The sequence below is a fragment of the Schistocerca gregaria genome, chromosome 3 (assembly GCF_023897955.1).
Source record: "Schistocerca gregaria isolate iqSchGreg1 chromosome 3, iqSchGreg1.2, whole genome shotgun sequence".
NCBI classification, from domain to species: domain Eukaryota; kingdom Metazoa; phylum Arthropoda; class Insecta; order Orthoptera; family Acrididae; genus Schistocerca; species Schistocerca gregaria.
The window spans coordinates 636,178,591-636,198,742 of NC_064922.1; positions in this window are offsets into that span (position 1 = coordinate 636,178,591).

Genomic DNA, 20,152 nt, shown 5'->3' on the forward strand with positions numbered 1-20,152 from the left:
ATTGAGATCTACTCAGACACGTTCCTTCAGTTCTTGAAACCGATTTGACTTAAGTGCGTGTCACATCAAGCTCACTCAGCTCGTGGATGTGTTGGCTCGTTTGGATACTAAGCTGCTACCTAGTCAAGACAGAACAGTGCACTCGTGCAATCAAAGGTTTAAGGGTGGAATTAAGAGTATACTGCTTTTCCACTACTCGTTGCATATAACCGAACTAAGTGTGGAACACATCAACTGATCACAGGCTGAGCAAAACCTTTCATAAAACTGTCTGAACCTATTGACATATAGTAGTGGGAATTACAGTCAGTAGATGAAGGAGTAAGGACTGTTTTACGTGCAGTAAATGCGGTGACTTACTAAGTGTCCTGGTACATTTCTCATAATTCGTATTGCTCGAAAAATTAATGCTTTCACACTCCGTATAAGGCGAAATTTGTTTCACCATCTGGCCTCCAAATAGTTTTCCTTGCAGAATGAAGAGCACCGTTGTGGATCCAGTGAATTCTATAGAAATTTCGAAACAGGAACTTCTTTGTCACCGCCTGCTACATGTCACAATGTACCGAGGGAAATGGCTTCAGGTCTTGCTTCCGAAGTGTCAATTGAATTTAGCTTAGCACTTTCATTAAATTTCACGCGTCTCTGAATTCCAGTGCATTCTATCATTAGTGGTTTTATTTTTTTCTTAACGCGGCAATGAGACGTCACATGACACATGAATAAAATTAATAGTGGCATGGTGGGCCTCTGATAGTAATTTAGGACTCCTTTTGAGTCATTAACAAAACCACGCTTTCTGTTGGCGAACGTGTAATTAGAAATAGCAGTTTGTAGTTACACCTGTAGAGCGCCCTGATACCATAGCTAGATTGACCAGTGAGCATTGAGGTTATATGGTTTTCACTGACGATAAAACTATTTAGAGCTGGCTGTTTGTACTTGTATTACTGCAGGTATGCCTTTGTCAGTACTCATGATATTTTCCTTGTGTCACACACGTATCAAAAACTGTTCCACTAGTAATATTGCACTTCATAGTTAATTCCTAACGTTAGACGAATGTATATTTTTTTCTTACAAAGACGGTGGTGTTACTATTATAAGCCCCTTTAGTGTTGGCAGTACGTGTTTCCCATATTAAAGGGTACAAGTTATAATCACTACAGAGCTTCAATGCAGTTACACTTTGCAAAAGCCTCTTAATGATTTAAACATAGAAGAAAAGAGAAACAGAAAGATTTGATTTGATAAGACATGACGAGAGGTGTAAAGGTACTGTCGATCAAAGAATGGGCCTAAGAAATACAGGAAACTATCGGAATGGTGTGCAAGAAAATTTCTACTTTTTACTATCCTATAAATATACTTGATTTACTAAAAGTGTGTTCCCTGTAATTTTTTTATATATATATTTTTTTAAATTTAACAGAGGAAGCTCATATTACCAGCCGTCTTTTGTCACAGAGTAAATAAGGTTTCATAAAACAAATTACTCTTTACCTGTCATGCACAATGCCTCAAAAATTAGTGATAACCATGTCAAAGATATATCATACTAGTGGTGGTAAGGACAAGAAAGCCAAGAGGTGAGGTCCATTACCATTCTTCTTATACGTGTAAAATCCACATTAGCTGCTATAGATTGACAATTTTGTATAACATAGTACCAGGTAACTGTACCGACTGCATTACATGTAATTTGTAGAAACTGGTCAGTAAAAAGAATTATTTTGTTGTTTAGATTTCCGGTTTAGCATTCTATTGTATCATGCAAATAAAAATGAAGTATGCTGACAGAGTGATAAGGAATCAAAAGTAATTAACATTGTGTTCTATTATGTAAAGCTCAATCAATGAATGTGGTAACCTGATAAGCAAGAAACATAGGGTAATCAGAAACAGCCTTTAAATCCTGTAGAGGTGTTGCAGGATAAGTTGTGCTGAGAAAGACCTTTTAAGAAAAAAATCGACACGTAGCGCCGTCTCCGAGTTAGACAAAATTTTGGAAATTTGTGATAAGCTGTAAACTGCCACACAGCGACAAATTACCAGCCCCAAGATATCAATCTCAAGAGAGAGAAGTTTTTACTAAAACATGTTACTACCGGCACAGTACACAAGGCAATTATGAGAATCTCTTCCGAGGCAGTAGGAAATGATGGAGTGAGCATTGGCATGATTCAGAACGTCGTAGACGCTATTCCTTCAGTTATCACAGACATCTTCAACCTGTCTCTTGTCAGTAGTACATATCCTACTGAGTGGAAGCAAAGTTTAATTCAACCCATACCCAAGACTGACAACCCTAAGTCGCCAGGTGACTACAGGCCGATCAGCATACTACCTGGAATATCTAAAGCCCTAGAATACATCGTCCATGAACAGCTGACGGATTACCTCAAAACTCATAACATCCACGACAAATATCAGTCAGGCTTTCGAAAGCACCATAGTACAGCAACTGCATTAATCAAAGTAACTGATGACATTAAACATGCTATGGACAGACGTGAAGCTACCATCCTAACACTGTTTGACTTTAGCAAGGCTTTTGATACCGTTGACTTTGATATATTACTAATTAAAATGAAGCAACTGAATTTCTCTAACAGCGCAATACACTGGTTCGACAGCTACCTCAAAAACAGAAGTCAACAAGTCATTTGTGTGTCGGAAAAGTCATCATGGAAAAACGTGCGCTTTGGAGTTCCCCAAGGCTCCGTCCTTGGTCAATTACTCTTCTCACTGTAGATTAATGATATTTCTTCAGTGATTCACTCCTGAAACTACCATCTATATGCCGACGACATCCAACTGTACATAAGTGCAAGCCCCAAGAACATTGCTGACGCAGTAGCGAGTATAAACGCAGATCTTTGTTTATCGTTGGGCACAGAACCTAGATCTGAAACTAAACCCCAAGAAATCCTAGGTCATACTTATATCTCATCCAAAGTTAATCGCCAGTACTTTCGCGAAACAGTCCCTCAAATACTCCTCAACGGTACCCAACTACCATACCAAAAAACAGTAAAATTAGTCCAAACACTAGTCTTGCCTAATCTTTACTACTGTGATGTAGTTCAACACGGCACAAATAGTGAAAATTCGAGATGCCTCGAGCTAGTGATGACTGATTGCGTTAGATACGTATGCAATATACGGTTGTATGATCATATCAGTCCTTCATACTCGCAGTTAGGTTGGATACGCCCACGTAAGGCATCCGATCTCCACATGATGTGTTTACTCGATCGATTTCTTAGCCACTGGTGCCCCCAGTACTTATCTTCACACATTAAACACCCATCATCATTCCACAACCGCAATAACAGATCGGATACGACTAGCATCTTGGCTGTACTTTTACATAACACAAAATCTATCCCCGTGTTATTCTCCATCTCAGCCATACGACTATGGAACGCGCTCCCCTGTGATTTGCGTCTTATCCAGAACCACTCAACATACAAGAGGGAACTCAAGACTTAGATATTACGGACGGGATAGCCACCATTGTTGTGCCCCTCTCATGTCTTTCTTTCACCTCTCCATCATAGCTTCGAATTTTACCATTCTATTTCTCTTCCTCTAACCTATCTACCTCTTCTATATCTCTTTCACCCCATTCTATCGTCTTATGTCTCTGCTTGATGAGAATAACTCACAAGCTGCAAGAATATAACGAGAAAATTCCCAGCTAGCAACAGGACTGACATTCATAAAAGAAAAATATGTTTACTTTCATATACATAGTCATTACTATTACTATTATTATTATTATTATTATTATTATTCTTGATTCTTATAATAACTTTTTGATTGTTATAATTATCATTGTACTACTTTTATGATCTCTATTCTTTTCTTTAACATTAATATTGTATAACATGTTATATGTCATTAATGTTCTGTAGAAACTGAAATTTGTTGAATCTTAGTACGCCTGGTTTGGTGTAAGAGAGGCCCTGAAGACCGTAACCTTGCCAGGTAAAATAAATGCATAAATAAGTATAAAATAAGGTCCGTTGGGACCAAACTGTTGTGGTCGTCGGTCCCTAAACTTACACACTAATAAATGTAACTTAAACTAACTTACTCTAAGGACAACACACACCCATGCCCGATGGAGGACTAGCACCTCCGACGGAGGGAGCCGCGCGGACCATGACAAAGAGCCCGAGACCCCACGGCTACACCGAGCTGCGTCTCCGAGTTAATTAGCATTGAAGTCAGCCAATCAGGCCGTATTGCGCGCTGGTTCCACTAGCCCGTACGATACAATTTGTGTCACTTGTTCTTATAGTGTAGATGACAGGGCCCGAAACTGATCAGTCTTCTGCTCAGATTCGATCCTTACGGCCATCCCATGTCCAATTTTTGTAGTACTCTTTCGCTCGGGTTTAGGAAAGTAATCGATGAACAAGAATTTTCGACATCGTCTCCAGAGAGCCGTTTAAGGGTACAGGATACTTATAATGGTGGAAAAATCGTAAATTTTTTAATGAATTTATTAAATTCTATAATCTTTTCTGATTACTTATATACACACATTATAAGGTGGTGGTGGTGGTTAGTCTTTAACGTCCCGCCAACAACGAGGTCATTAGAGACGGAGCGCCAGCTCGGGTTAGGGAAGGATTGGGAGGGAAATCGGCCGTGCCCTTTCAAAGGAACCATCCCGGCATTTGCCTGAAGCGATTTAGGGAAATCACGGAAAACCTAAATCAGGATGGCTGTAGACAGGATTGAATTTTCACCCTCCGCAATGCGAGTCCAGTGAGTTCACATTATAAGGTTTCAACTGGAAAATGACCTATATATACCAAATTTTAAAGTTACGGTCCTGTATGCCGCCACGCACCCTTTATGTCTGTTACAGAAACCTGTATTATTTAGAAAAGAACTGGGAACCTTCTGTTTCCTGCGATTATACGTATGATACATTGTTGTATGTCCTTAACAGTGCAGTATTTATAGTATCTATAAATGATTATCTTTGCTAGTATTTGCTTTTGTTTCGCTGGAGCAGTTTGTTCACGCGTTATTGATTGTTTGTTGCCCATATGCTACGTATATTTGTGGAAGTACATATTCTTCAGTGTGCAATAAATACGAACTATGCCACGCATCAGAAAATTCAATAAAGGAAAATACCGTGGTAATTAATTCACAAACAAAGGAAGCCACACTGTTACACATTTACCTAACGGTTCTTCATGGAAGGTTCCCCCACATGGTATCCCTACTGTTAATTAAACTTTTTGTGTTAACAATGACGCTGTTTGTAGTGGATTTGTTGATGTGGGCAAATTATCTTCGTTGATAAAGGAAGTGGCGAAATGTGTGTATCTGTTACGCGGACGAATTTTTATGCACATTGTGGAAGACTTTAAAAAAAAATTAATAGAAAATCACTTAGATGTGAAGTTTAGTTCCATGATTAGTACTAAAAAGGTAGTCTTCACTAATGTTAACATTGATCACACGTACCATGAACTGGGAACAATCAGCGTTTTAGTTGCTGGGCGACAAGTGATGGGGTTGTTACTGAACAGGTTATCGACATAGGTGATTGTACCGTTAACCCCACTCAGGTGGCTGAGTTGGGCGGCCGCATTGCTGAAGTAATGCTGAGCTGTCACACCCTATCCTTCGTCAGTTGACGCAGGTCGGTACAGTTTCGGGAGATGCCTTGTCTCAAGTCTCAAATCAATTTCAGCTTCTTTTTTTTTCGCTAGATCTGCAAGAGGACGTAGGTTACAAGGTTGAGTGGATGAGCAGTCTTAGTAACTTCTGTAACCACTGGGTCATATTGACTCGAAGTATTTGCTCGTGGAACTACGGTGAATGGCACTGTTTCTGCTAATTACATGCCTATGTTTGCATTAAATATATAGCAGCGCATCCCTCGCAAGCTTCTATAGGTACAAAACTGACAAGATCTGTGTAGGCTATCGGTTTTGCTACTGTGGTTTCGGGAGTATTTCAACCTAGTACGGCTATTCTGAGACTGAATAGTGAAGTGATTGAAAGATTGCCTATTATTAAGGTGCACAAAGGTTGCGATGTACAAACTGATATGAATTTTCTACTAACAAACTAATTCTGAGGCAGTTGCTAACTTCGCCTTACGCGTCTAATTAGGGTTATGTCTTTTATTGGTTGCTAATTTTAAGTACTTCGTCACACACAATGATGATGGTTAACATTCACAACAATCCTCACTGCAATCAATTTTTGTTGCTGGCCGACGCGGTTGACGCGAAACAAGTAATTCGGCACTTGTCACTTATGGTTTCGTATCACTCGCGAATCGGTATCTACGAGGGCCCACACCACTACGATCAGGGGGACGCGCTCATTTGTCATACTCCGGTGAATTTACCGTTTAGTACACATTCGACCGCCATTCTTGCCCGTCTCTCCAGTACTACTTCTCACTCGACACTCGTCTCACTGCCTCCTGCAGCGCTCGACAATAGACTCCTCTGCGATCGACCTAGGCGTCGGATATTAGCATCTATGTTTGTGTGATCACGGATACCTTACAAGCTGTTAGTGCTCTACTAGAATGTGTCACCTCGCATCATACAGCTCTTGTACTATTCGCATTTCGGCTTGCATCCTGTGCATAACCTTGTTCAATAACTTCCAGATATTTGTATACACTGAAGAGCAGCTAGATGTTAATGCAGAGTACACCGGCCTTGTGGCCCGCTTGCGCAAAACTGGTGCCGCTGCCCGCAGGTCGAAATAGACCTGGAAACATTTTGAGTATGAGAGTACCGTCACTTGCAGTGAGGCTGTTCAGTAATGGCATCCAGTAAATTCACCAGTGAAGAACGGTTAGTAGCCCTGAGCCGCTCGAAGCTGATTAACGCAGAGCCTCCGTTGTGTAACACAACAGTCGGTGTTTCAACTTCGTGTGCGACCGTACCTTGCGCCAGCATTAATGTGGGAGCAGTTTGCGCTCTCCTGTCTTCTTGTAGTCCTATCTCGTTGGCTGGTTAAGTGTGGTATTGGCCCAATCATACTTTGTGTAAACTGGCTCTATTGGGTCCAGTTGTCACAGGAATGTCGTTACATTTCTAGTATGTTCATGTCAATCACGCTCTGCGTACGAGTGCACTATGTGTATTTTTTTTATTGGTGATGCAAATAATACGCAAGTTATGTTAACTAATAATGTGGGGGCACAATACTATTTCTAAATAAACGATGTGAGAACGAGTCTACAGGAAATTTATTTAATTTTCTAATCAATTCCAGAAAGTAAACAGCCCATTCCAGTTGCCTAAACTGCAGGATATTATTCACCCCACTGTACAGTAGTATGAATAGTCCGTCCTTGAGGGACGGCATTATGAGGGCTGCGACTGTTGAGAAACATAAATAAAACAGTTTCTGCACCATTTACTTGTTAGTTTTGCCACTACGGGTTTCGATTATTCACAGCACCATCTTCAGATGGAGGAATGTTTGTTGTTGTTGTGGTCTTCAGTACAGAGACTGGCTTGATGCAGCTCTCCATGCTACTCTGTCCTGCGCAAACTTCTTCATCTCCCAGTATCTACTGCAACCTACATCCTTCTCAATCTGCTTGGTGTGTTCATCTCTTGGTCTCCCTCTACGATTTTTACCCTCCACGCTACCCTCCAATACTACGATCCATTGATGCCTCAGAACATGTCCAATCAACCGATCTCTTCTTCTAGTCAAGTTGTGCCACAAAATTCTCTTCTCCACAATGCTATTCAACACCTCCTCATTAGTTACGTGATCTACCCATCTAATCTTCAGCATTCTTCTGTAGCACCACATTTCGAAAGCTTCTACTATCTTCTTATCTTAACTATTTATCGTCCACGTTTCACTTCCATACATGGCTACACTCCATACAAATACTTTCAGAAACGGCTTCCTGACACTTAAATCAATACTCGATGTTAACAAATTTCTCTTTTTCAGAAACGCTTCCTTGCCATTGCCTGTCTACATTTTATATCCTCTCTACTTCGACCATTCGACCATCACCAGTTACTTTGCTCCCCAAATAGCAAAACTCCTTTACTACTTTAAATGTCTCATTTCCTAATCTAATTCCCTCAGCATCACCCGACTTAATTCTACTACATTCAATTATCCTCGTTTTGCTTTTGTTGATGTTCATCTTATATCCTCCTATCAAGACACTGTCCATTCCGTTCAACTGCTCTATCAAGTCCTTTGCTGTCTCTGACAGAATTATAATGTCGTCAGCGAACCTCAAAATTTTTATTTCTTCTCGATGGATTTTAATACCTACTCCGAATTTTTTTTTTTTCCTTCACTGCTTGCACAATATACAGATTGAATAACATTGGGGAGAGGCTACACCCCTGTCTCACTTCCTTCCCTAGCACTCCTTCCCTTTCATGCCCCTCAACTCTTATAACTGCCATTTGGTTTCTATATAAATTGTAAATAGCCTTTCGCTCCCTATATTTTACCTCTGCCACCTTCATAATTTGAAAGAGAATATTCCAGTCAACATTGTCAAAAGCTTTCTCGAAGTCTACATATGCTAGAAACGTAGGTCTGCCTTTTCTTAATCTAGCTTCTAAGATAAGCCGTAAGGTAAGTATTGCCTCACGTGTTCCAATATTTCTACGGAATCCTAACTGATCTTCCCCCAGGTCGGCTTCTACTAGTTTTTCCATTCGTCTGTAAAGAATTATCGTTAGTAATTTGCAGCTGTGACTTATTAAACCGATAGTTTGGTAATTTTCACATCTGTCAACGCCTGCTTTCTTTGCTATTGGAATTATTATATTCTTCTTGAAGTCTGAGGGTATTTCACCTGTCCCATACATCTTGCTCACCAGGTGGTAGAGTTTTGTCAGGACTGGCTCTCCCAAGGCCGTCAGTAGTTCTAATGGAATGTTGTCTACTCCCGGGGCCTTGTTTCAGCTGAAGTCTTTCAGTGCTCTGTCAAACTCTTCACGCAGTATCATATCTCCCATTTCATCTTCATCTACATCTTCTTCCATTTCCATAATATTGTCCTCAAGTACATCGCCCTTGTATAGACCCTCTATATGCTCCTTCTACCTTTCTGCTTTCACTTCTTTGCTTAGAATTGGGTTTCCATCTGAGCTCTTGATATTCATAGAAGTGGTTCTCTTTTCTCCAAAAGTCTCTTTAATTTGCCTGTAGGCAGTATCTATCGTAGCCCTATTGACATAAGCATCTACATCCTTACACTTATCCTCTAGCCATCCCTGTTTAGGCATATTGCACTTCCCCGCCGATCTCATTTTTGAGATTTTTGTATTTCTTGTTGCCTGCTTCATTTACTACTTTTTTTAATTTTCTCCTTTCATCAATTAAATTCAATATTTAATCTGTTACCCAAGGATTTCTACTAGCCCTCGTCTTTTTACCTACTTGATCTTCCGCTGCCTTCACTACTTCATCCCTCAAAGCTACCCATTCTTCTTCTACTGTATTTCTTCCCCCCATTCCTGCCATTTGTTCCCTTACGCTCTCCCTGAATCTCTGTACAACCTCTGGTTTTGTCAGTTTATCCAGGTCCCATCTCGGCAAATTCCGATATGTGGCTTCACATATAATTCAAAGTTTTATTGTTGTATTAATTTCCAGCCCATTTGTATTTTAGAAAATACAAGAAAAACTTATTTATTTTTATTTCGCTACATAATATAATAATATTCTGATGAAACCCATTAAAATTTCTTAAAAAGAACCACATATTTACGTAAAAATCATTTATTATATTTTTCTTTTTATCCAATACCAACAAGAATATCTATAACATGTGCAACGTATTTGAAGCGGCGGTATAAATGTAACGTATAATGGAGAGGACATATATGAGGTAGCTGTATGCAGACTTCTTACAACTCTCACGCCCCTGTAAATACAGTTCAGTGTCAGGAATTAATGTTTCTCTATCTTTAAAGCGTTTTTTCTAAATGAACAATTTTTATAATTAGCAAAAGCGACGACAAAATTTATATTGCCCTTAGTCTGCTACCGTGAAATGAAACCTGTACTCTCCACCTTTGCCAGCTATATAAATAAACAATTCTCCACCTGAAGGTGATGGTGAGAACCAGTGAAACGTGTAGTGTCAAAAGAAACAACGATTGACGCACTAAGTCTTTTATTAGTATGATCAATAGGCTTCATGTAGTGGCGTTCGCCCTATGTGTGTGTGAGTGTGGGTGTGTGTCAAAAGTAATATTGTAAACTGTATAATCAGATAAAAACGTTTTTAGTAAGACAGTATAAAAACGCTGGCCTGTATACGCAACAGGACAGTCCGGCTACACACGGGAAAAGCCTGGTTGCGACACTTGGGAAGGCCACGGCTAGGAGGAAAGTTTGTGGCTGACAAATTCGCTGTCTCTGCGTGGCCCTCGGAAAAAGGCCTAGAGGTCCACAGGGGGTGCCCGTAATGTCCCTAAAATATCGCGGAGACCCCGACGCGTATTCCGCCTCCATGACGACGCCGTGGGAGTGGAGAAATGTGGTTCGTAAAAAGAAGGGAACTTTCGTCACAATATAAATCACCAAACCGTTGTCGCAGAGACACACATCACTTCGTATAGCATTATTCAAGGTCCGCGTACATGACAATATGAGTGTTAGTGTAAATTCCAGAATACTACGTACCATCATCAGACATTATCTGCGTTCCATGCTATAAAGTACTCTCGTTTACTTTTGCACAGTGTGACATGTGGTAAAAATATCAGTAGGATTGAAACTAACGGCTGACCCATGGTATTTTACTACCTGCCAAACATGTGCATTTTTTACCATCGAAATTACCAGGCTGTCGCAGATGATGTGATTTTGGTAGATAGGATCAAGCATCTGACAGCGTGCAAAACTTTTCCTTCTTCCTTTTTCTTATGCTGCTTTCTGTCTTGCATTAGAGTATGAAAATTTTTATCTCTGAATAAGTACTAAACGAATAATTTATGTCGCGTATTCTAGTGTTTCTCTGAGCTTCCAATACTTCGCACATCTGTTTGTTTCAGCATCAGAAAATGATGTTAAATAACATACATATACTCTTCTAAACTATTTCCTCTTGTGGTAAGTTTTGTTGATAAACTTATATCCTGATCTCCCCTTTGTAGTTCTTCTTGACTCCATAGTTTAACTGTGCACTAATTCTTTAATATTTTGCCACATCAGCACATTTCAGATCCTTTAATCCCAAAAAATATAAGCATCGTTGTTTAGTGTAAGCCTGTGGCACTAACATTATTTTAATATTGCACAGTCTTCAATTACGCCCTGATAAGTACGAATATGTCCTACATTTCACAATCTCATGTCATCATGTTTCCTTTGCAATGGTCACCTCTTATTAAAACGAAATAAAGGACATAATTTTTTGATTAGATTTGGCAGTGTAAAAATAGTTTCTCAACTGCTTTTGTTGGAATAAAATATATTTCAGACAGTCCTCGAATAAAAATTCAGACAGCAAAGTGTAATGACGACAAAAAACTCGAAATTCCACACACGCCTCGTTATCGAAGCATATTCTAAAAGTGTACATTACGGAGTGTTTGCATAAGGTAGGGCCACATTAACTCCCAAACTCTAAAACCCAATTGTGTCTTCTGGTATAGAGTAGAAATAGACTCCTAGTTTACATACTCAAAATGATTTCTTACAATTCATATATGCATCATCGTAAATATTTGGATCAAGAATTTGATGAGCTAGTCAAAGATCGCCCTGTTAAGAACTATGAATCTACGGTGTTAATAAGTGTGTGTATGTATATTTATTTTGTACTACCTTGACTGCGTCTGAAATTTCAACTATATGCAATGATATCCAAGCTTTGGGGTGAAATTTCAACTATATGCAATGATATCCAAGCTTTGGGGTGAAAAATTACCCATAAGAGGATATGTCACACAGATTACTACGAGAACAGGAGCCATTGGTCGGAAATAATTATTTACTTTCTTACTGAGAAAACAGTTTTCGACGTTACGTAATTATAGTGAAGATGGGACAATATAGCATTACAATAAAGAAAATATAGTCAAAGAATCTGTCGATATATCAGGAAGTCTTTGAACTTCTGTAAGAAAGCAAAAGACATACGAATTTCACGTGGTGTACGAAAACAACACCGCAAAGTCTGTTGGTATTAATGATTTGGAAGCTATAACAGTTTGTGTAAGGATATATGAAATAAACAAGTAAAGATCCTGAGAACGACATGACTGTAGGAAAAATCTACATACTGTACCAGAAGATAAATCATAGCTTTGGGCATATAAAATGTATAGATGACACCTTTGACATTACTCGAAACGAGGACTGGATAACGGATTGTTGCCTTTGTGTTAAAGTTTAATTTCACAGATGAGATACCTCATATTGACACATTCCAGGAAGTCGAAGGTGATGGAGGGTAGCAGAAACGAGTGTAAATATCAGAACTGAGAGCGACGCAGTAGTGGAACGAGTGAGAAAAAGAATGACTGCAAGAAGGAAGCAAGTCTGCACCGTACGGGTGAAGCAAGGAAGGTGTGTGGAATGGAAAGATACACGTGAAGAAAGCTTTCTGCAGTAGAGGAGCTCTTTTGGTGTAAGACACTGATATGGTATAGAGGAAGGGTTTCCACAAGCATCTGTGGAAGTGATAATTGGACCATCGAAAATGCTGAAAAGAAATATATGGAAACATTTGGTATACCATGCTATGGAATTATGTGAAAAATTTGGTTCCCAGTAAAGAGGTAACACTCAGATTCAATCACGGAAGGCATCTGTGGAAGATATGTGTAGAGACACGGGACTTTTTCTTCAGCATCCAGAAATAGTTCACCTGGGACATGTGGCAGTGTTTCTTCGAAAATTATTCCGTGAACTGTTTTACTACTAAGTAAAACAAAATCATTTATGTTGCTCGAAAACTACAGGTGATGATAACAAATGCCAGTGCCATAGTGCCAGTTAATTTTCTCTCTTTTCCGTTTGGCATGGTGGAGGAGTCCGCTATTGAGTGGCAGCCTGTGGCTTTTAGCTTATTGGCAAAATGTAAGATTCTCTTGGGGGAACGGTAAAGAGTGTAAATATGTTTCCGCTGGAAGCCGAGGTCTCATCAGGTAAGTGCAGGGAAGAGCAGTATGCCGACGAAGTGCAGCAGTAGAAACTAGCAAGTATGGCAAGCATGAACTGAAAACATTACCTTTTAATAAAGATAATGATCTGAAGGCTAGGAGAAAACATGACGGTGCTAATGTGTGGGATCCAGCCAATAACCGCATATGAGGCAAGTTCGAAGTTCGTCCAAAGTTTAATAAGAAGAATTTTGATTCGCTCACAGTCTTTATGTTGGTAATGAGACAGAGTACTCACGTGTGTGTACATGGATGCCTTCTCATTGGTCACTACTAGGAGCCTGTTATATATTGGATGCTATTTTCCGCCTTTTACCCCACTCAAAGATGGGAATATAATTTATTCGTCAACCATGGAAAAATCCGTAAGTGTTGGGTAATAGTTACCTTGTTTACTAAATTATCATTGGTTGCAAATAGCAAGGTCTGCTGCTACTTGCAGTCGAGACTCTAATGGCGGTAGAATCTGTAAAGTTTTGTGGAGGAGAGTAAGAAAGAATTTCTTCTCTGGGGATCGCAGTAAACACTTGCTTTAGGGGCACTGTGGAGAACATTTAGTCTCGGGGGATTAGGGCTGCAGAGCCAGACGTCTGAAACTTACAGCAGAAGCCAGGTGCTGGGCTAACTTACAATACTCAGACGCAAATGCGGCCACCTTCTATTTTCTTACATTACTTGAATGGTGAGGGTGGATTGTTTTTGCATTAACTAATATAAGTTCTCAGTCACTTGTTTGCTTCATAATGGTGTGCGTTCTTCAGTCAGTGGATAGAACTCTTTGATGCTTATTAGCAGAAAATCAGATTGTTACAATGACGTTTAGTTTCTTGTCGTAGTTTCTTTTTAGTTTCCTGCATGAGGAGCAGTACCCATATTTTCATGCTTCATTGATAATTTAATTAGATAAGCTGCTGCCATGCAGGAGCTTATTTCCTTCTAATTCAAAATGGTTCAAAAGGCTCTGAGCACTATGGGACTCAACTGCTGTGGTAATTAGTCCCCTAGAACTTAGAACTACTTAAACCTAACTAACCTAAGGACATCACACACATCCATGCCCGAAGCAGGATTCGAACCTACGAGCGTAGCAGTCGTACGGTTCCGGACTGCGCGCCTAGAACCCTTCTAATTCGATTGGTCTTATGGAGAGTTATCTATCACTATACGTCATCGGAGACAAACCCAGTATCATCTTTGAGGTACACTGCATTGTTTAAATTGTTCATCTGACATCTCACGACTCCATCTCTCCCTTTAACTTTTCTTTCTTTTTCTTTTTCGTCAGGGTAGTATCTGCAGGCTGTCTCTTCAATTATTTGCTGAATTTGTTCCAACCTCTGTCCTCCCGTATACGCTTTGCCGTCAACGCCTCCATCTAATAACATGCAGGTTTTTCCTGCTGTCTTGACACACGTCCTGTCATCATGTCCCTTCTTCTTGTCACTGTTTTTCATTTGTTCCTCTCATTTCCGATTTTGAGGAAAGGCTCCTGAATCCTTACCAGTCACTTAATTTTCAAAATTCTTCTGTAAAACTTAGAATCTCTCCTGTTCTGCTTTTTCCATTGCCCATGTTGTGCTCCAAACGTTCATTCTCAGCGATTTCTTCCTTAAATTAATTCATGTACTTGATACTTCTGGACTTCTCTTGCCGAAGAACCTCTTTTTCCTAGTGTTAATCTACTGTTCATGTCATCCTGGCTCCATTTACCATGGGTTTTTTGCTGCTCAGGTAGCAGAATTCCTTAATTTCGTCTGCTTCGTGATACTTAGTTCTGATGTTAAGCTTCTCGTTGCTGCCGCTTATCGTTGATACCGTTTCTCTTTGCATTTTAATCCCATTCTTGAACCTTCCTTTTATTTGCATCGTTGCTTCTTGGACGTGCAGACTGAACAGCAGCGGTGACAGATGGCATCCATGCCTTATACTCATTTCAATCTAAGCACTTCGATATTTCTCTTCCAGACTTACCGTTCCCTCATGGTTCTTGTACATATGAAATATTACTCGTCTTTCCCTAGCATTAATCCAATTCTTCGCTGAATTCTAAACATGTTGCCATTTTACATTGCCACACGACATTTGACTCTTATTCAGTGCTGCTTCCATTACCAAACGCAACATCAGGCATTTTGAATCTATACAGAAGGAAAATCGAATAACAGTAAATGTTGATGAATGGGATTAAAATAGAGGCTGAAAAGATATGGGTGGTAAAATTTTCTGTTGACATCGTTACTCTCATTGAAAATGTTAAGGAACTGCAGGACCTGTTGAATGGAATGATCTGATGAGAATAGTATGGAATGGGAGTAAATCGGAGATAAACTGAAGTCATGAGAAGTACCGGAAATAAGAGAAGCGATAACCTTGACATGAAAGTAGAAAACTTCTAAGTACAGGAGGTGAAGGCATTCTGCTGTCTTGAAAGCAATTCAATACAGTAAAGCCGAAGCAATTTGGGTATAAAAACCAGAGTATCACTTGTAAAGAGAGCAATCATGGCCAAAAGGAATATACCAGTTTCTATAATCACTCCCATATGAGGAAGAAATTTCTGTAAATGTACGTTTGATGAACAACAGTATATGTTAGTGAAATTTGGACTGAAGGAAAACTCGAAAACAAAAGAAAAAAATGCTTGTGAGATGTAGTGTTGTAGAAGGGTGTTGAAAAATAGGTGCAGGATCGGTGAGGAGAGAAGCAATTGTTATATCATCGTCACGATGAAGAGACAGCATGACAGAGTATGCTTTAAGACACAAGGCAACACGTTCCATGGTACTTACGGGAGTCGAAGAAGCAAAAACTATAAGGGAAGAAAAAGGTTGGAGTAGATCCCAAAAGTATCTGAATATTTAGGGTATACGTGCTTGTCTAGTTGGAGAGGTTGGCACAATTGGGAACTGGAGGAGGGCTGCATGAAACCAGGCAGAAGATTGATGACAACAGAAAGACGCAGAGAAGGTGGCCAAATAATTTGGCACATGGGGATGTGCCATCAGCAAGCAAGAGTAATAACGTTCTGAGAGCCCACGGGTGAATTGCCGGATGCCAGTGTCCAACGAGCACAACATTTTGGCAAATGACCGTGTTGCCATCATCAGGTACACTAATGAATTGACTGATGGGGCGCCACTCCGCGCTTTAATTCCAGCCGCTCTGTCTCTTACTGGCAGCTGTATCGGCCGTTCGTGCCCGGCATCCCTGCCCCCGCTACACCCATCAACACAGTTCTCCTTCCTAAGGACTGACCTGGATACCTTTGCGTGCGACACCTCTTTTGTTCCTTAACCTGCTCCAAACATCATTTCAGTGTCTAGTGTCTCACTGCTCTTATTGACCTTTCTAATAATGGTATCGCATTTAATGACGCTGTCCCAGAAGTTGGCCATCTGTTTCGCAAACTTCGTGTGGGAAAATTCCGTTCCGTTCCGTCAGACGATGGACTGCGACTGCCGACTTGCTCGGCTGCTGCAATCTGGTTCACCGTTTGTCTTCGTGGCAATGATTTTCTACAGTACGCACCGTTTTACCAACGTATGCCTTACCACTCTGGCAGAGTATCTGACAGACCCAGAATTTCCGCATTCCTTTCTCATTTTTCACACTTCCAAGTAGTGCCCATCTTTTGGATGGTGGGCGGAAGACCGTCTTCAATTGGTGTTTTCGGAGAATTCATAGCTGATGATGATGCTTGGTTTGTGGGCGACCGCACAAAGTACCAATTTCTACACAGTCCAATATTTACACAGTCGAGCCACTAACGTTACGAATGATGAAATGATGAGGATAACTCAAACACTCACTCCCCGGGCAGAGAAAAATCCCCATAGCAGCCGGCAATCGAACCTGGGACCGCGTGATCCAGAGGCAGCAACGGTATCCACAAGAACATGAGCTGTGGACTCTGGAGATCTCATACTATCTTCCCGGATACCGCACCACAAAAAGGAGTAAATGCATGAGCATGGGATACTTTGATTAGAACTGTCAAGAAGGTAAATGAAACAGGACCGATGAACTTTCTGTTTGGTCCCCCTCCCCAAATCAACTATCAAGTAAATGGGATACCAGACATCGAACTGATGATGGCCACAGGTGGAGGATCGAGAGGTGCTGCAATCATGACCATCTTAACGTGAACCTAGGACGGAGCACCAATGTTGGAGCAGTGGAGGCAGGGAGGCTGGAAGCGCACAGCAGATAGAACGGCTAATCAGGGGGAGAGGGGCACGAGATAAAAGCGCGGCGCTGGCTCCCCAGCGGTCAGTTCATCAGCGCTCCTGATGATGGAATCAAGGTAGTCTGCAGAAACATTGTGACCTGTAGACAATGACATCCGCCTATTCACCCGTGAATTGCTTGGACATGAAGTACGTCGGGAGAAGCTGAAGAATCACAAGAGTAATAACGTCCAAAGTAAATACGATGTAACAACACATACAACTGACAGAAACATTAACCAAGAACACTAATTTAATACTTATTCTAATGAATAAAAATAATTATATATTACGTACAACGTGAATGTGTATTAAAAGAATGAGAAATAGAAATCAGCCTGAAACACTGCGAGCAACGTTAGCGTCAAAAAAGTCTGGTGATGTAGATCCTGAGTATTGTGGAAATATGGGACGGTATCGGTTGTCTGCCTGTGCGGTGACAATGCCATTACCGTGGGTAACGCCTGCGAGATTCCGCAACCGAATAGATGACGAAGGAGGAAGAGGCGGGCGGACTGGGGGATGAGGAGCGGCTGTTAGCGCCGCGCCGCCGCCCCCAGGCGTCACGGCGCCTATTTACATAAAAGCATCGCCCTGGGCGGCGTCTAGAGGAGCTGCGGCGCAGGTTCCCGGCGCCTACACGCCGCCTACCCGCCCACCACAGAACGGAACTGCCTCCGGTCGGATGCGCACGATCGGTTCATTTTGGCATGCTCGCCGAGGCATTTCCTTGTGGAGTACACGAGTACATGTGAAGCAGCGCAGACGTGCAGATTACAAAGGTACTGGTACTCATTCTCCTCGAGGCTGCAGTGAGATAATTGTGCTTAAGCAAGCACGGTTGCTGAACAAAGAGCTTAACAATCGCTGCGAATCCGGTATACAAGTGCAAGTATCTAGAGTTACCTATTTGCGCAACCCTAGCCTTACAGTCACCAGGTTGTCGTGGAAGCAGTCGGTTTCGAGGAGCTGAAGAAATAGATAGACATATGGAATACAACTCGAAGGTGATGGAGTAAATTTCCGCTTAGCAATTTCGACAAAAAGAATTGTTTCACGGTTATCTGAGCATTCAACATTAAACATTCATCTCTAGGACAACATTTTGATTGTAAATGGAGAAAGTTCGTGAGCACTATACAACATGCTTTAGACAGGTATCTTCGGAGCAAATTTGGGAGAGACCCACCGTGGTTAGTCAGCCTAGTGAGAAAGCTGCTATAATCCTACAAATTCAAACTTTGCCAAAGCCTTACGGACCAAAAAAAGAAAGAAAGAAGCTGAAATTTGTGTCAGGAAAAGCATGTGTAAAGCGTTCAATGAATCAAAATGTTAAATTTTGTGAACCGGTCTGACAGATAATCCTATGGTAGGTATGAGGTAAACATGTAAACGGATCAAAACCATATTTGCAGCAGCTGCGTGACCAATAACAGATCGAAGCAAATGATAACAGTGTGTATATATATAGCAATACTAATAGGTATACTGAACTCTGGTTTCGGAAATTGAACTTACTGATTCCTCCTCAAACCGTCGACGAATGTAAAAGTAGCACACATAGAAATAAGCGACTGCGGGATAGATAAACAACTGATATTGCCCAATAGAGAAAATTGGATCAATACTACAGCAGTTCAGTGGAGAGCAAGGCGTTTGGTTCTGAAGGTCCTGATCATCCCAGATTTCCAGGAAGGTCGGACAAAAGACGCGTAAAACTATAGGCCTGTTATCTCTGACGTCAGTCTCTTGCAGAACTTTGGAACATGTTTTATGCTCGTGACTTCTGCAGATCGAAAGATCTCCTCTGTAGGAATCAACAGCCATTCCGAAAACAACGATCATGTGAAACACGGCTTCCTCGGTTCGTTAATGACCCACAGAGACCGGTAAAGACCGGCGACCAGGTAAAATAAATGTTCCGGGATTTCTAGAAGGTGTTCGACACAGTTAGAACTGCACCCCAATGAACGAAATTAGTGGGAATGGAATAAAGGACTACCACTGTAAAACGACTGAATACGTCCTGGTAAAAGGAAACAGCATGTAATTATTATTGCAGTGGTCTTTAGACATAAAAATAGTACTGTATGTTCTCTAGGGAGTTATATAGAGCCTTTATTTTTCACCATATTCTGTAAGGCGGCTAACATTAATAATAGCGCTGGTAGGCGATTCGTTCGACCTCCTGTTGAAATCTGGTAAAGCTACGAGCAACGGGGATAGTGAACAGGGAACACTGCGTGTGTGGTGTGCGGGCCGGCCGGTGTGGCGTAGCGGCTCTAGGCGCTTCAGTCTGGAACCGCGTGACCGCTACGGTCGCAGGCTCGAATCCTGCCTCGGGCATGGATGTGTGTGATGTCCTTAGGTTAGTTAGGTTTGAGTAGTTCTAAGTTCTAGGGTACTGATGACCTCCGAGGCGATGCACTGAGGTGTTTGCATCACAACGAGACTGCCAGGCCAGAAGAGCAAAGTGAGTGACCACCAGAAAACATTTTCGTGCAAACATCAGTCCAGCTTTCAAAGTGACATTGCCTCTTAAGTTTTCTCTTCTTCCACAGGTTGACAACAGCATTTATGAAAAGACGATGTAACGTCAGTGTGACCTTATTGTAAAGCTGTTTTTGTAATGCCATTTAGCCTGAAGATGAGGAATTCCCTCGAAACAGGTCGCTGAATAAATAAGTAATACAGTAGTTGACAAAGTTTTTGACAGGAAGCTGTAATTTAAAAAACTTGTTCATATATCTTGAGACA